The sequence below is a fragment of the Microcebus murinus genome, chromosome 11 (assembly GCF_040939455.1).
Source record: "Microcebus murinus isolate Inina chromosome 11, M.murinus_Inina_mat1.0, whole genome shotgun sequence".
Classification (NCBI taxonomy): Eukaryota; Metazoa; Chordata; class Mammalia; order Primates; family Cheirogaleidae; genus Microcebus; species Microcebus murinus.
Window position 1 is genome coordinate 91743469 of NC_134114.1, and position 19258 is coordinate 91762726.

General features: G+C 32.6%; 1 protein-coding gene across 1 annotated transcript in view; it reads left to right on the top strand.

The window, feature by feature from the left end:
- PRR16 (proline rich 16) overlaps positions 1 to 10468 on the top strand; it is a 285594-nt gene extending 275126 nt beyond the window's left edge. Inside the window, exon 3 of the transcript XR_012921726.1 lies at positions 9265 to 10468. The gene's annotated coding sequence lies outside the window, so the exon portion shown is untranslated. The remainder of the gene's footprint in view (positions 1 to 9264) is intronic.
- The last annotated feature ends 8790 nt before the right edge of the window (positions 10469 to 19258 follow it).

Sequence of the window (19258 nt, forward strand, 5' to 3'; positions counted from 1 at the left end):
ATATCATTTTTTTTTTTTTTTTTTTTTTTTTTTACTGAGGCCTCCAAATTTTGTAGCTGGCCCTAGTAATTTGAAGCTAGTGTTATTAAATGTAATTGTCTGATACACCAGTTCAGATGAGAAGGGCAATTCTGAGATGCATGATATTTCAGGCTATCGGGTAATTATTTTTAAAAATGACCATCTAATCTGAAAGACTTAAATATCTCTCTAAACTGCTGCTTTGTCAGACAGATGCATACTTACCAAATATCCTCAATATGACAAGTGCTAACTCAAAGTTCATTTAGTGTGTCTGGCTCATGGATGTACAGATTTCTTAGTCAATATGTGCACTGCTGCCAGACTCAGGAAAGCAAAGGAAGCCATAAGAAAATCACACTGTACTTTAGAAAACATCATAGATGATTCATGGGAAGAAATTATTTACATTAACTTAAAACACAAAGTTAGAATTAGCAATATCATTTTCATCATATTAATATAATCATTTCAAGGTGATTTTCTCAATATTCATAATTTGTGAAGCATGAAATGGAATGTTTTTCTAAAGTAGCTAGATATTTAATAGGACTTAAAGATTACAATAAAATGCCTCTAGAACTAACATTTTATAATTTAATCATATGTGTTCAATTCTCTCTATATATATAAATTCATATAATAACAGAAACAATTAAACTTCTTATAATTTTAAACTGATACATGGCCAGAATATGGAATATACTAGATAAGTGAAAGGAGATAGCACTTCATGTCTAAAAAAAATGCACTGAGTTCTTCTGAAAGAGATGCTCCTATGAGCCATAAGGCAAAAGCAGCAGGTAATTTACAAAGGAAAACCCATCAGACTAACTGCAGATTTCTCAACTGAGACTTTATAAGCCAGAAGGGATTGGGTCCCCATTCTCAGTCTTCTCAAACAGAATAATGCACAGCCTAAAATCTTGTATCCTGCAAAACTAAGTTGCACGTATGAAGGGGAAATAAAGACTTTCTCAGACAAGCAAACACTGAGAGAATTTTTCAAGACAAGACCTGCCTTGAGGGAAGTACTCAGACCTGTATTATACACGGATCAGCACAACAGAAACCCACCAGTATAAAATCATTCAAAAGCTAAAGCTCAGAGCCCAGATACACAATGGCTCAAGAGATAAAACAAAGCAACACATTTCTACTCAATAGGATGAACAGAAATGCACCCCATTTATCAATTCTTTCAATAAATGTGAATGGCTTGTACTCCCCACTGAAGAGACATAGGGTGGCTCAATGGATAAAAAAATACAAGACAAGTGTCTGCTGTCTCCAGGAAACACATCTAATGTACAAGGATTCATTCAGACTCAAGGTGAAGGGATGGAAAAAATATTTTACACAAATGGAAACCCAAAGAAAGCTGGTGTAGCAGTTCTCATATCAGATAACATAATCTTCAAATCAACAAAAATAATGAAAGAAAAAGATGGACATTATATAATGGTAAAGGAAACAATTTAACAAGAAGACATAACAATTCTATATATTTACACACCTAACCCATGTGTGCCCAGATTCATAAAGCAAATCCTACTTGATCTAAACAAAATAATAAAAAGAAGCACCCCAATAGCCAGGGACTTCTACCTACAATTCTTCTCCTACCTTCCTTTTTTAATCTGATGACACATTGCTTACCTATCTTTTAACAACTGGATTGAATATAATTTCTAGCTTTGAAAGTTCTTTGAAATTTTTTCCATTTTCCTCAGAAACTCTTGCTCGATGGCCTCTATTGTAGCACTTTTTAAATTTTTGTTAATTCTTCCTAACAGGGTAATAGTGAATCTGCTATTCAAAATTCTCTTTATCATCAGATACTTTTGTCATGGGCACATCACAATACATCAGTGGCACCATCCTGAGGGTACTCAGGTGTTAGTTACACTATCTGAAAACTAGGTAAGGAGTTGCAGGTGCTGCACAATCTTCCACTATACTTCCTCTTGACCACACTCCACATGTCATAGAATATAAAACAAATGACATTTTTTTTTTTTTTTTTTTTTTGAGACAGAGTCTCGCTTTGTTGTCCAGGCTAGAGTGAGTGCCGTGGCGTCAGCCTAGCTCACAGCAACCTCAAACTCCTGGGCCTGAGTGATCCTTCTGCCTCAGCCTCCCGAGTAGCTGGGACTACAGGCATGCGCCACCATGCCCGGCTAATTTTTTATATATATATCAGTTGGCCAATTAATTTCTTTCTATCTATAGTAGAGACGGGGTCTCGCTCTTGCTCAGGCTGGTTTTGAACTCCTGACCTTGAGCAATCCACCCGCCTCGGCCTCCCAAGAGCTAGGATTACAGGCGTGAGCCACAGCGCCCGGCCACAAATGACATTTTGATAAATGACATCTCACATGACCACAATAGGCCACCCAAGACAATGGCTTCTTAGAAGAATATAAAAGCCCATAGAAAAGATCATGATGACTTACAAGAACACACTGCACTCAAGAAAACTCATGAAGATTTAGAGGCATTCACAGTTCTCCCAAACCAGATGCAGTTTACCAATCAGGATTTATTTTTATTATAAGCAATGTTGCCTGGTATTATGGCTGATATTCTACCAGCATCAGGTTTCCATGAAAATAGAGCTTGAAAGTTAATTCAGGGTCATTTTTCTTTTCATAAAAAAAGAGAATATGTTTTTCTTTCCCTTTATTTACATTAAGAAACACAAATATTTGGGAATTTGGAACCAAACATACTATTATATTCTGTATTATAAAGCAATAAAATTCAAAATGGCAGGTATGTATTCAACTCAAGAAACCAAAAAAAAAAAAAAAAAAAAAAAGAGAGAAAGATAAATAATAAAGATAAAAAATTAATAAAAACTAGCAAACCTAAATATGAAAACGTGATTTTTAAAGTCATCTTTTATTTTGAAAAATAATGTGTTCTTTCCCCAGGGAAGATTAAGAAGAAAAATAATAGGAAATAAATTGGTGTTTTTCAGAGTCTACATGATGCATGATATCAAAATAGACTAAATGCCGAAGCAGATATGAGAAATCAGCTATCTTTGGTAATTGACATTGAAGATATTAACAAAAATGTAAAGCAATTCCATTATATTCACTATTTTTTTTGTTTTGGAGAATATAGCTAGTTTTCATAAAAATAGGTCATTTCTGTTAACATGTTATATATAGGTTTATAAAGTTTATTATTTTCATGTTTAAATGAACCAATCAATAAATATCTTAAAAATAATAAATAAATAACTTTAGAAATCAGAATAAAAGAGCACTTAGGAGATTTCTATGTGCACATGTAAATAAAATAGTTTATCTTATAGAAAAATATAAATTATTAAATTTGTTTAAACAAACATTTAAACAACCAATACCAACAGAATGGAATTAAAGGCAGTCAAAGCTTTGCCACAAAAATAAACCATCATAATACGAAAATTTATGGGCCATTTCTTATCACTGTTACTGTCTAACATTAAATTAGAGATACTAAACAATGAAATAAGACAGAGGTAAAAACCACCTAAGATCTAAATTTTTAAAAGAAAAGATGAAATTCTCAATATTTATAGACAATATGATTATTAATCTAGATAATCCAAAATATTAACAAAAACACACTACAACCAATTTAAAAAGAGGAGTAAATTAGTCAGATATAAAATGTTTTAAAATTCAATTGTATCCCTCTATTCCAACAATAAACACCTGTAAAATATAATTTTAAACATTTTATCCAAATTGCAATGAGAAGTCCTGTTTATTTTTGTTGATGCTGTGATTGCTTTTGGGGTCTTTTTCCTAAATTCTTTGCTTAGGTTGTTGTTTATAAGAGTTTTTCCAACATTTTCTTCTAGAGTTCTTATGGTTTCATGCCTTAGGTTTAAGTCTGTTATCCATCGTGAGTTGATTTTTGTGAAAGGTAAAAGGTGCAGAGACTCTTTCAGTCTTCTACATGTAGCTATCCAATTTTCCCAGCACCATTTATTGAATAGGGATTCTTTTGCCAAATTAAAAAGCTTCTGCACAGCCAAAGAAACTATAACTATAGCAAATACACAACCTACAGAATGGGAGAAAATATTTGTATGCTATTCATCCAATAAAGGGTTGATAACTAGAATTATCAAGAACTCAGGAAAATCAGCAAGAAAAAAATAAATAAAAACCTTAAAAAAAGGATAAAGCACATGAACATAAACTTTCAAAAGAAGATAGACTAATGGTCAATAAGCATATGAAAAAATGCTCATCAACTCTAATCATCAGGGAAATGAAAATCAAAAACACAATGAGATTATCACCTAACTCCAGTGAGAACTGCTTTTATCAAAAAGTCCCAAAACAATAAATGTTGGCATTGATGCAGAAAGATAGAAACACTCATACACTGCTGGTGGGACTGCAAACTAGTTAAACCTCTGTGGAAAGCAATATGGAGATACCTCAAAGAGATACAAGTAGAACTACCATTTGGTTCAGCAATCCCATTACTGGGCATCTACCTAGAGGGAAAAAAAGACATTCTATAAACACCAGAATGTTTATAGTAACACAATTCACAATTGTAAAGATGTGGAAACAACCCATGTGCCCATCAATATGTTAATCCATGTGAATAGATTAACAAACTATGGTATGTGTATATCATGGAGTACTATTCAGCCATTAAAAAAAAATAAAAAGATGAACTACCTATTATATTATCCTAGATGTAGCTGGAGTCCATTCTTCTAAGGGAAGTATCACAAGAATGGAAAAACAAACACCACATGTACTCACTGTTAAGTTGGTACTAATTGATCAATACTATAGTGCACGTAGGGGAAGTAACATCCATAGGGTGTCGGGCAGGTGGGAGGGGGAAGGTGGGGATGGGTAAATCCACTTTAATGGATGTGGTGCACACTGTCTGGGGGATGGGCACATTTGTTGGGTGGTGCTTATACAGATGTCAAATCTGCCCTAATTATTCTAATAAATTCAATGCTATCCCATACAATTTTAAGTTTTTGCTGACCCCTCTCCACACATCTGAAATGTACGTTGGAGAGGAAATGAATGTCCCATGTATGTGTGTGAACAGTCATATATTTGTTACATGAATTGAATTGTTACATGTTTGGCAATACATTTGGAAAAAAAATAAAGTAAGGTTCATAACTAATGTTGTAGCAAATAATTTCCTGATAAATTAAGCCAGGGATTGACAAACTTGTTCTGTAAAGGGCTAGAGAGTAAACATTTTATTTCTTGTGAGCCACTCCATCTCTGTCACAACTATTCTTCTCTGGGGTTAGAGCATCAAATGAATGGGGGGCTTTGGGGAAGTGGATTTGGCTTGCAGATCATAGTGCTACCCTGATTTAATCTCACTAAACCAGAATTTTCCTGCTTGGGAAATGGAAAGAGTAGCTGCTTCATAGATTGATAGAACAATCAATAAAGTATATTTAGCTCCGTGTTTAGATATATTAGAAATCAGACTTTTTATCCTTACATTTTCCATGCTTGTCATAATGCCTTGTTTATAGTAGGCATTCCATACATTTTCAATTAACTAAATTAAGTAAAATATTCTGTATCTGTTAAAAAGGAGAAATAAGAGATTTTCTTTAAAATTATTTTGATCTCTTCACAGTTACTACTCTTTATAATGCAACAGACACATGACACATCCTATCATTTAAAATATTTTAAATTGTATATATTTCTATATATCATATATTTATGTATTTGTTTTATAAAATATATTTTATAACAGCTATACTTCATCTATACATTTATATAATTTTAAAACATATAAATATAGATTTTGAAGAAGTAAATTATAAATTTTTTTCCAAAATACAAATAAATAATTATTTATGAGACCCTTCTGTTTAGAAAAACGATTTTGCATGATTTTTAGCTCTTCTTTAGCTCTGCTTGCTGTATTTGACATTTTTAAATCATGCTTCCCTTAATGCATAGAAATGCTGTCACTTAAAATGTTACTTATATAAATTAATTGACTTGACATATAATGATTCAAAGACTAAAAATTATTTAATTTTATTCATATTTTGCATATCACATTTGGGCCTGGAAACATTTACAAGAATGAAAAAATGACCCTTGAAATACTTGAAAACTTTGACCTCTTCCATTCAAAATGTAAATAAATTTATGCTACATAATTAATTGATTTTAAGCAAAGCCATTTTGAACAGAATATAGAAATTAATCCTTTTTATCTGAAGAATGGGTCAGGAGGCATTTACATGTAGGATACTTCAATACATTTTTGGTTATACAAGACCTTGATGCATGTAATTTAATTTTGTATTATTTCAATAGTGAGTAAATTTATGTAACTTGTATAACAGTGATGGTGTCTTATGTCTCCATGTTTGAAGTAAATATACAAAAAAATAAAAAGAATGTGAAGGTTTAAAAAATGTGTGTTAAAACCTATAATAAGGGAAGCCCATGAAGTTATTAAATTGGCAAATTATACCAATTATACCTGATATTAACTGATCAAATAGGTATCTGATACTATCTGGATAGAGGCCTGGCTACCTGTAACAAATCTCCCAAACTCAGTGACACTTAAACGCATTCCTTTAATAGTCAATCTTAGAATCTGGTCAGCAGACATAGATTTCTTCTAGTGGTTAGACGATTTTATTTCCTGTCTTCCATATATGGCCACTGAAGGCTGAGAGGTGAATATCAGTTTCCACAAGATACCTATAAACATGGGTGGAACAGGAAAAGCCTCATAATATGCTTGCTGTTACCTTGAATAGATGGTGATTGAATAAAGTTCTCTCTTAATTTAGTAAGAAGGAATCAGTTATTTTGTTTTCTTCAATTGCTATTAAGAAAGTACCTGTAACTGCAGTTATTAGTTATTGCTTTCAGATAGTGTTGCTATTTCTTCACTGACAATATTGGCCATATGCACTTCCTCCTTCCTGCCATTGGACTTCCCACACTTCCTCTTCATCAGAATGCTTCAACATTTCCCATTACCATTTGGCTAAAAATCTATTTTTTTATGTAGTATAAAAGGATTTCCTGTCCTCTGCCATGCACTTCCTAAACTTCTGTCTTTTCTCTTTTAAATTTTATGCTACACAATATTGAAGGTTCCAGGCCCCCCCTTCTGTGCCTCTGCCCATGCTGGTCCCTCTGTTTGACACACCCTTATTTCATAACTAATAGCAGTTTATTATTTTTGACAATTCCAGCCCATCCCTTAACTCTCAATTCAGATGTTACCTTCTGTAGGCTTACTACTCCTATGTTCATCCTTTCTTTCACATTTGCCTATATTATAGCACAAATCTTTTACTATGAATATTTGTGTGTCTGTTTCCCTTTGAGTACTAATTTCCATGGATGGCAGGAGATTGCTTTTGTATCCCTGGTTCCTGGAGCAGTAGCTGGTATACCGTTAGTAATGAGTAAATGTTTTTGAATAAGCAAATGAATAAATGATAGGTTGATTTAACAGTTTCAATAAGCTATAACAATTGTAAAGGTTGCTAAATACTCCCATATTGCAGACCCCCAAACGTGTAATTGGCACGTTTAATTATCTTTGCTCCAAATATATGAATTATGTACCCATATATTTGTAGAAAGTCATCTTTGTATGTTTTTGTATTGTTTTTATTTAATAGTAAAACCAAAATATTAATTATTATAGGATTACTGTTTATACATTAGTAACAACCTGAGTATTACTTTACATGCACATAGGCATATATTAATATTTCCAGATAATACAAAATGGCACAAGTAAGCAGACACAAGCAATGCTAACAGGCTTACAGCAATCTCAGGGCAATTCAGCCCAGCTTTCTTTACTTCTCTTTACATATATGCTCTTGCATCTTCTTAAGCAACTCCATTATGAAACAGTGTCTTCTAACATTCTGTATCTTTAATAGAACATCTTTGATGTTTTATGAAATGATGAGCCACAGTAAAACCTTGACCCCACATTGACTTATTGTGTTTGGTGATTTTTCTAGTTTTAGTCTTGGAGTTGGGAGAGAAAGTTATTTACTTATGTTTCTTTTTGACTATTTAAATTATTTAGTACTAGGACATTGTAGTAGTAGTTGGGTAATATAATGAAAATTGTCACTTATTAATCTAATAGCATAATAACTAATAGTTTTGTCACAGAGGGACTAAATGTTACTCTGCTTTCTGTATGTCTGTGTGTCTACATTGGAGAAAGCAATATGTTATTTGTGGTTTGTCTACCTGAAAATGAAAGGTTTAAAAGAGGGGGTTCTCAGATGGACTTTTGAGGATAAAAAAATATACTTAAAGGCATTACTTTGTCTCTGACTTTTCTAATAATGTATTCATCAATTAATTACAGTACCACATTTATTTTCATAACTTTCTTATCCTATTATTTTAAGTAACTATAAGCATAAATATTCTCTATTATATCCTAAGTTAAACAGACCATAGGCACACTCTGCAGTAAGTGGTGCTCGACATATCTGGTGTTTCGTGGGCAGGGTGGGAACCATGTCTAGGCCTCATTTCTTTTTGTTTTCCAAAAAATATATTCATTAATTAGAGATATGGGTATAAATTATTTTGTGGTGATAACTTAAAAGTGTTGTAGGTATCCATGAAGAAAAGATAAATTAGTTCTTTGGCAGCTCTGCGGAATTAAGGAAAGTCTATCCCTTCACAATCTGATAGTATGTGTAAACAATATAGATTACAGTGAAAGATTTCATTTTTCTTATATTATGAAATGTTTTGAAAATACTTTTCTTGGTTTTAGTTTTAAATGAAGCCTCTACTTTCACGGGACAGAAATTCATAACTATTTTTTGAGCATTATAAAAAAGTTTATTGTCAGCAAATTTAAGAAATACCTTGAGAAGTGGACACATTTACATATAGACAAATTTATCCGAAGTTCAAAAACTGTTAGGGATAAGAGGAGATCCTTTAAATATAAGCATACTATTGGACTGCTAAATTTTGATCCTTATGTTATAAAATAATGTTTTTATATATGAAATTTCAAGGAAATATCTGTTTAAAATATGTTTAGACATTTAAAATAAAGTATTTGGTAATTCAAATAATTTTAAATTGTGTGTACTATTAGCACAAATGATTGCCTTACTTACAATAATTTTCATGTGTTTTTGTTAAACTAAACTTACTGTTTAAACTGATCATTTGTCCTTTTTTTTTTTTTTTCTGACAGCTCCTTCAGCTTGGAAGGAAAACCATTATTTGGAGGCATGTCAATTCGTTTTTCTCAGTTCAGATTCATCATTTATGACTTCTTGAGGCCAGATCTAATTTTACAGCAACCTGACCATCTCAGACAGCAAATCCCTCAATTTTGGAGCACAAAGTGATCACTGATATGGCCTGCATGGAAATCATCTGCCTCTAGTCCGACAGTCATGAGCAGAGCCTTGGGGGGGAAAAAAAAAGCCACAGCCTTAAATCTCTTTACTCAGAAATTACCAAGAAGATAAAATAAATAGATCAAAAGGACTAAATGAGAAGCCAATAAAAAACAAAAACCAAACTCATGTTATTTCACTATGGAAATAAACTATTCCTAGATGTGAGACCAAGAAGATTAATATTCAGCAATTAAGCTAGTAAATTATAAATTGATTTTATCATATGGGTATGTGAAAGTATAGAGATTGGTGGTATCTCTAGCCAGAATTACACATCATTTCAAAATACGTAGACAGAAAGAAATTGAACAAAGGAGCATTGCAGCAATGAACGTATTAGGATCGAATATTGCTATGTATAGAGAGGATGTTTGCCATTTCGTGTACACCCTCAAAGCCATATTGAAATAACAGCATTGTTGTCAACTGTTTGAAAAATTTTGCTTTCAATCCTTCACCCCATATTGGTTGAAAGAGGGGAAATCAGTTCCCACTGATTACTTCTCAATGCACTTCTAATATTTGCACTGTCACTTCCATTCAGGGTAATGATGTGTGCTTTTATTTGCACAGATGGTCCCATAAGTTTTGAGACCACAACAAGCAGTTTCTTGCAGGAATCTAAAAACAAAAAACTTAAGAATTCTCAAGACATTGATTTCACTTTCTTCTATAAATATCAGTCCTCTAATGAAAAATGGACTTGCCTCAGATTACAAAACAACTACAGAATAATAATGAAAAAGCATTAGTGCGGTTGAACGAATGAAAAAAAGGATCAAAAGGTTTTTTTTGATGAAGATCATTTTATATCATTAACAGCCAAGAAGTCAAATATAGTTGAACTGCACACTAAGCATCTGTGTTGAACATCTATTAGTTCTCTTAATTAAAAATTCATTTGTAATTCATATTTGACATATAATAGTTTTTTATAGCCATTTATCTATGCTTCATGAGAAAATGTACCAGACAAACAGCATTTTCTGTTTATTTTTTTAAATAAATGTGTTGTTTGTATTATTTGCTTATGTTGTTTGCTCTTCATTACCTAGAAAATACGTTTTCTTTGGTTCATTGGTAAGTTTTTGTCATATTAATTCAGAACTAAAGGAAGACTGAAATTTAAAATAATTTTTTAGTATAAAATTATTCTGTTTTCTAAACTCTGAAAAATGATATAATTATCACTATGACTTCCTTGTCAAGGGCTATTTTACAATTACAGTTATACTAACAGGGATTAATTTTAATACAAGGGACATTGCTGGAAAACAGAAAGTTTGAGTACTATGTCAGTAAGGATTTTCCCTAAGGGTTGTTACCAGAATCTGCTCCAGAAGATGATAGTTAGATTTTTAAAAATTAGATCATTAATCATACCTAATGAGTTCTCATTATTGCCACTCAGAAATTTCCTGAGAATGTCCATCAGTATGTGTATATATACATAAAAATGACTAGACCATCAGACTAGATTAAAAAGTGGAACTCTCAATCAACAAGTGCTTATTGAATACCAACAAAATGTTCATGCTTACTTTTGGTTCATCAGCTAGAGTCAGGTTGTGTGATTGTTGCTATTGCCAATTAAGTAGTGTGCAGTTTGAACGAATTGCTTTTAACAATTAAAAGAATAAGTCATTGAGTTTATTCCCAAACAATAATGTGAAAGCAAACCTATTATATTGTTCTGGATGCTTATATTGGTTTACTCTCTGCAATCTTTCTTGATACTTAGAGTATCCTGTAACATAGCAAAGAAAAGTAGTTTGTTGTGCACGATTTGAACCCCTGAAAACTAAGACATAGTATATTAAGGAATCAAATTGACAGTTTCTGTGGGATGATAAGCACTGAAGTATTGTTGCCTGGATTCATTCATATTATTTTAATATCCATACTGATTACTTCAATCTGTGACTTCTATTTGAAATTGTTAATTAGAAAATAAACTTTTCCCCAAACATGGGGAAAAGTTTAATGATAAAAATATATACAGAATAAATGATAAAAAATTGTAATTCCTCATTTTGTGAATATAGTTAACAATAAGCAGCACTGTATCTGCTGTACTCTCTGGATAGCCCATAAAAGATTTTGCAACAATGTGAAATGATCAGGCTTGTTCTTCAGCAGGATAACTTATAGTAATTTTAAAATAAATTAGAGTGAGACTAGAGGTGGCCAGACCAAAAAAAGTGTCTAAAATTTTCCTTGAATTTAATTTATTTTTACTCTTTTTATTATATTTACTAAGATATTTCACTTGTCCATCATTATCTCTTCTTTCATCTTCAAATTTTAAATTTGTTACTTCCACAATTCAATTCACAATTCAATATTACTTTTAGAAAATCTACTAAAAATCCTCAGTTCCCAATGAGAAGTATTATTTAACAGATTTTTTAATTTTAGTTGAAAATGCCAATGTAGGTAATCTTCACTTTCTGACTTTTGCTTTTAGAGTACAGATAAGCTACACTTAACATGCACCTCTCTCTTTGCTGGCCCAAATTCACATAATTAATCAGGTTTATCTATTAGGGTAAGATGATTCCCTTCATTTACTGAGTGCCCACCATGACACATAAACTGTACTGGGCACTAGGAAGAAAAGGGTGAGGAAACAAGACACAGATCCTACTTACTGCTTATGTGGAGAAAGTTGTAGTGGTCTGGATGGAAGATCAAACTAGTCAGGTCATTCCCGGAAGCCAAAGCCTAATCCAGAGCAAAGCCCTTTACATCAAGGCAACACCCTCCACCAGCAAACGGATTACTATTACTCACTGAAGGCCCAGATCATTGTTAGCATGTTTTAGCAACAAAGTATTTTAAAATTAATATATGTACACTTTTTATTAATAGATATAATGCTGTTGTACATGTAATAGACTACAGTATAGTGTAGATATACCTCTTATATCCAGTGAGAAACAAAAACGTTTGTGTGACTGGCTTTATTGTGATATTCACTTTATTGCAATGGTCTGGAACCAAACTTGTGATATCTCCAAGGTATGCCTCCATCAAAGAGAACAGAATTCTAAGTAAAAAATTAAAAATGGCTTTGGGATCATTTTTTGTTGTATGATATATAATTCTCAATGAAAAATTTAAAAACTCATTCAATAGGCACATGCGACTTCAAAAAACTTGAACAACTACAGGTAGACTTACAATAAACATATATAAAAATGTGTTGAAACCAATTTGTGTTAAAATATGCTATTTTACATCTTCCAGAAAATCCAAAATAACAAGTAAGTGTCTGTTTAGACCTGGCATGGTAACTCCACAAAATCATCATAAATCAGGTTTCTTCTAGCTCCCTGCTTTCACATCCTTAGAATATGACATTTTCCCTCATGGTACAAAACAATTGCTAGAACTCCAGTCATCATATGCATGTTCCAGGCAGCAGGATGAAGAGAAAGTTTATCTCCTCTTTTTAAATGGAACTCACTAAAAAAATTTATGCAATATTTTCGTATATTTATCATTATTCAAAGTGGCCACACCACCATGAGGAGGACTAAGTAATATAGTCTTTTGACTGTACACATCCTCACTTTGAATAAATTTGCATTCTGACACTAAAGAGACTGGGAAGAGTAAATGAAATCCATATAGTGTCCACAACTATCTAAATCTGCCACAAGACTTTAAAAATGTAGCACCAATTCCTCATGCCCTAATATGAATATTGGAGATTTTAGACATTAAATTATATGCACACAAGAGGGAATAAAATTTTCAGCTCATATTTTCCAGAGCAAAATGACACAGTGGAGTCACATCATATGCATATTTAATCTTTATGGATCCTAATGCACTCATGTCTATGCCTTTCTGTGAACATAAACCCAAGAGTGGGAAGATGGCTGGAAAACCTGTTTATGTCTCTTGTTGTGAACTGCTTATCACACTGACATGTGAGTCTGGTTCAGAAGGCGCAGTGTACTTCACAGATGACAAAGAGATTTTCAAGAGCAATTGTGATTCTGTAGGCTTTTATACTCCATCATTATAATATTCTATCGAATTGGTAAATATAATTTATCAATTACTGACTGTGCACACTTAAGTAGAAAGCTTTATCAAGGTTTTTTTTTTTTTGATAAAAGATTACTGAAATAATCTAACATCTTTTTTACTCCAAAGGTACTTAAGTTTAAGGGTGCATTTTATGCTGGGTCTCTGAAAGCATCCTTCACACTTTTTGGTTTGGGCACAGATAAAGAAATGACTGTTTATTGCAGATGGTGACAAGATCCAAATATTTCTGAGGGTTTGATTGAAGAAACAAATTTACACTCAACATTAAAAAGTAATTACGTAAACAGGAAAATCCATGGGTTCCAACAGAAATGTGTGTCCCTACAATTATATGCATTTGTCTAACCACACTCAGGGACTTTCTTTGGCCCTGTACCTGTTACAAATGCATAAAACAGCTAAACCTATTTGAAATTATTTGAGATTTAGTGGTAAAAAATAGCACACATTATGGCATGTGGTGTGATCCAGCAGAGAGAAGGAAGTCCACAGAATTCAAAACATTGTAGTCTTTTTAATCACAAAATAAAAATAATCCTTGAAAGATTAACCAATAATTATTATCAAAATGGGCTTTCTAAAGCATGGGAACATATGATGTGCAAGAGCCATTCAATTTTTCTGGGAGTACTATACAATGCATTTGGAAAGATATCTAAATATTTCAAAAGTGTTTATTCTTTTTTTTAAATTTCAGCATATTATGGGGGTACAAATGTTAAAGTTATGTATATTGCCCTTGTTCACCCACCCCCGAGTCAGAGCTTCAAGCGTGACCATCCCCCAGATTGTGCGCATTGCACTCATTATGTATGTATGTACTCATCCCCTCCTTCCCCCTCCCACCTGCCCGACGCCAGATAAATGTTAATTCTATATGCGCACTTAGGAGTTGATCAGTTAATACCAATTTGCTGGTGAGTACATATGGTGCTCATTTTTCCATTCTTGGGATACTTCGCTTAGTAGAATGGGCTCCAGCTCTATCCAGGAAAATACAAGACGTGCTATATCACTGTTGTTTCTTATATTATCCATTGTGCAGTTTGAATCTGTAGTGTGCTAACCTGATTTTGTAGTTTAATGAAAATAAAATATAGATTAATTTTTTATGAAACATGAAAATTAGACTGCAAAAGTGAACAACATTTTCTTTGGAAGTTCTGCAAGAAGGAAATATGCAGTATTTCACCATAATCCAAGGAAACACTATAATACTTTGAATTAAAATACTTAGGAATTAAAGGGAAAATGCCTGGGAATGAAATGAGGAAGGTATACAACATCACATCTTACACTACTTTACATTCAAGTTTCCAGTTTACTTAAAAATATGTTAATTCATTAATATTATTAAAAATGCATATAAAACAAAAGTTCTCATTTACCACCTTTTGCGTACCCCTCCTCCAGAGAGAACCACTGTAATTTTTGACATAAATATAAATATCAATAGAAAAAAAGAGGACTGGTGTGTATATGACTATGAGTATGTGTGTGCTTTATATTCTTGGCATCATAATTTATATAATGCTCTACTATTTGATTTGGTTCTACTCAGGAATGAATCTTGGAGATCTTTGCACATATACATATATACGTATCTTTTAAATTGTTACTTGTACCTCATAGAAATGCTCTATCAGAATTTAATTACTCATTTGTCAGTTGTGGGACACTTAGGTTATTTGCCTTTTGCTCTTACAGTCAGTACCGCATGGACCACCTGCATAGGTTATTTTCTGTACACTTATGTGTACTCCAGGGTAGAAACTAACAGTTGTGATGTGCGAAAAGTCTCTTTCATTTCTGGAAATTCTACTCAATTAACAGGAAATGAAACTGAGAAGGCAGAAAAACCTACGTTTGGGAGGTAACAGGGGATTTCATTGGAGCAGTGCCCTCTTGTACAATAATTATTATTTTTTAAAAGTATAGATGTAGGCATTAGTGTAGAGAACATGAGGAAAGAAGACAAACATATTTCAAAAAGCAAAACATGCTCTAATTATGCTTACAAAACACTGGAAATTACTATGTTTGTTAAATCCTACTTGCTGTGTGGTTTCAGTTAACATTGAAGCTTCCTTTTGAAGATGCCATTTAATTCTCTTTCTCTGGAATGAAATCATGCTTTTGAGAGAAAACAGTTATTCAGTTATAGTATAAAATGTGAGATGACAATTTATGATCACTGTGTTTTAGTCACAAACTCGTCTCTCTTAGAAATCAACATTTTCAACAGGAGAGTGTATGTAGTAATAAATGTAGAACCAATAAAAAGTCCACATAGACTAAAAATTATTTTAAAGGAAAAAATATATATCCATTTGAATTTCAAATGCTATAAGATTCTATTTGCACATTAAAATATTAATATTCTCTTAAACAGTGACTAACATATGCAGGTATTAAAATTATATTATCATGAGCAATTAACAGATGGTTAAGAAATTAAAAGTATCAAACTTTCTCAGACAAAAATCCAGTCCCACACACACCAAAAAAAAAAAAAAAAAAAAAAGAAAGAAAGAAAGAAAAAAGAAATTTCTAAACTGCTCTTTTAAAACAGAAAACTGTTTGAGAGGAGACTAAGAGGTATAGTAAAGTGGAAATGGCCTTTGCCAATAGATTTTCCTTTGTATATGTATTTTCTTCAGCACATTTGATATAAACTGGACATTCATATATTTCCTGAATAAAATAATGTGATTTTACCAAGCAAATTAAAATAAATGGAGCAAAATATAAAGCAAATGAGAAAAGGGCAAATATTTGCTTTCATTTGAGATTTGAGAAGCAGCCTTCTTTTTTTTGTGAGTAAGTTCTTTTAGATTTAGGTCTTTCAGAGCAGAAAAGATCTATCAATGTTACCTGCTGAGAATACTGACAGAAATGACCTGGATATTAAATTATCAAAGGAATCCCCAAAGTATTTCTCCTCAGCCATTTCTGGAGACAAATTACCCCAACCAGTGAAAGCTTCCACTATTGTGAGGATTTCCATATAATCAAAAACTTTTAAGTCATCAACCCATCTTTCTGGAAACTCAGAATCCTGGAATTTAGGATAGGCCCAATTTAGTGCTTTGCTCTTGACTATTCTCCATTACTCATTCAACAAATATTGAGCAGATGTTCTGTTCCAAATTTTGGCAGATGAAAAAAAGAATAAATGAAAAATAAGATATAGAACTTGTGCTCAAGCAACTAAGATATAGAACTTGTGCTCAAGGGTATTTGAGAGAAGATATCTGACAATTCAAATACAGGGTGAAAAGACTTTTGGCAGAGATTGTAGAGCTCACTCATTTTGAAAGTATTCACTTGATGCTCTTCAGTTTAGTTGCCAGAAAGTACACACATTTTCTTGGTGAATTTAGGATTTCTTTGAGGAGAAACCATCCCATTTTTCAATAAACTAGCAAATCTAAAGTCTCCATTTGGAGTGGTATATCGCCTACAGAAATTTCTGTCAATACTCTCAACTAGGATAAGCATGTAGGTTAGAGTTTTCTCTGGATTGTCCATCAAGTGACAAGTTTCTGACCTGAGGTATTTTGAAATTATTTATTTTATGAAACTTCTTTACAAAAAGGATTTGAGGATATTTATGCCAAAGCTAATTCATTCAATAAGTTCATTGATACAAACATAAACATTGTAACAAAAGAAAAGAGAGGGGGCAAATATATTTACTGTAGGGGTTAATACCTGTGCATTGCTTAAGCATAAAAATTAACTCGGAGACTCCTGAAGTCAGGGAAAAAACTGAAAAATATTGAGCTGTATAATTAATTCATTAGAAAGAGGAAGTGTCAAGAAATTAAAGAAAAGCCAAGAGCTTAACAATGAAGTACTGTACATTTCAGTGAAAGAAGTTTTATAAGTTAGTAGGTTAATACCATCTGTTTGTTGTTTCTTTTTTTTTTTTCAAGACCCAAATTTGAAATAACTAGATAACTGGATGTAAAAGATTGTCTTCTGTATAAACCAATATTTTGCTACTTTGGAGTTTCCAAATGCTCTAAATATCTTTCTTCACCCCAAATAAATTCACTCTCCCCCTCCCACACACACTGTAAGATAAACCAATCCCTTCCCAGCATCTCTGAGAGTCTCTTTTTATCCCTTTTCCCAACTTCTCCACTTGCCTGTTGCCACTGGTCTCTCTGTTCTATATCTCACCCATCGGACCTTATGTCCTCCTCCATTCTGTCTCCCCTCAGACTGAACATCACCCTTACGCTCTTCTCACCAAAGCACAAATAACACCTGGCTCTCGGGGGCTAGCATATTTCACTGAAACAAACAAGTATTAGCAGAGGATTAAATGCTCAAGTGCCAGCACTCATTTTAATTCATCCAATTGATTTATATTAACATAAAGTTTGGGGATTTTCTTTGATTACCTCCTACTCTTCATCTTTTCCCTTTTCTATCCAAACTATAGCCACCTTCTCAGCCACCCTACTTGAAGGTCATTGTTCTTTCTTTCTAGCTGCCCTCAACCTCCAATTTGGTCACTCTGTTACATAGAGCTGTTTAGCAGTAAGACCTTCTTTTGGAAAACCAAAAAAACCTTTTGAGACATTTTCTTCAATAATGATCCATCTTTATTATGCTTTACACTAAAACTTTGAAATTAAGAAAGTGCTTGCTAAGTCACTGAAATTCTTAGGCACCTGATAGAATTGAAAATAGATAGAAATATTTATTTTTCATATGTCCAAAGAAATTCCTTAGGATTTTTGGGAGAGGGGTTAATGATTTTCTTATTGGTGTTTTCTTTGATGTGTTTCATTTTCCTCCAATTATATCAGCACTGTCCTAAATAGATTTTTGATGAATGAATTTATGCCCTCTTGTGCAAATATGATTAATCTGACCATTAACCATGTTTTTGTTGTTGTTGTTCTTCATATATTTTATTTGAAAGAGAGAAAAGATGTACTTGAAGACCTATCTTCTCTTCTATTTATATTAATGGCTCAAGTTGTTATTTGTACTAGAAGTTACAAAAACATAATAACCGAGTATTTATACAATTCTGTTAACTATATGGAGCAGAAATTATTTGAACTAATGCAATATGTTTAATTACTTTAGAAGTGTATCAACTACACAAAAAACAAAGCTGTTAGAATCCCAGGAATCGATGCCAACATTTTTATAAAATTAATGAATTCTACAAGTATTTAATCAGTGTCTACCAGTCTAAGGCATAATTCTAACAATAAAGTACTGTACACTATACAGTAATGCACAGAAAACACCAGTGATTGTATTTTCATGAGAGTAGTGATATGATAAGTAAACACATATTTAACAGTAAATATAGACTATATCCAGCATTAATAAAAAAAGCTGAAGGGAAACACAGAAGTGTAAGGGGAATAGAAAATGACTATGGTCAGGAAAATGAGGGCTATAAAAATGTTATTTTATATGCAGCAGTTAGGTAAGACTTCTTTGATAAGGTGACATTTGAACAGAGACCCACAGAACTTTGCAAGCAAACCATGTGTAATCAGTGGAAGAGAATTTCACGAAAGGAAAAAGCATGGGTCAAGGGCCTGAACATGTGAAGGACATCTGAGGAAAAGTCCTGTAGTTGAGAGTGGATTGAGGGAAGAGCAAAGGGAGATGAGGCAGACTATGTAGAGGGAATTGGGTAAAATTTTGTAAAATAGTATAGTGATAATAAGTTTTTGGGTTTTA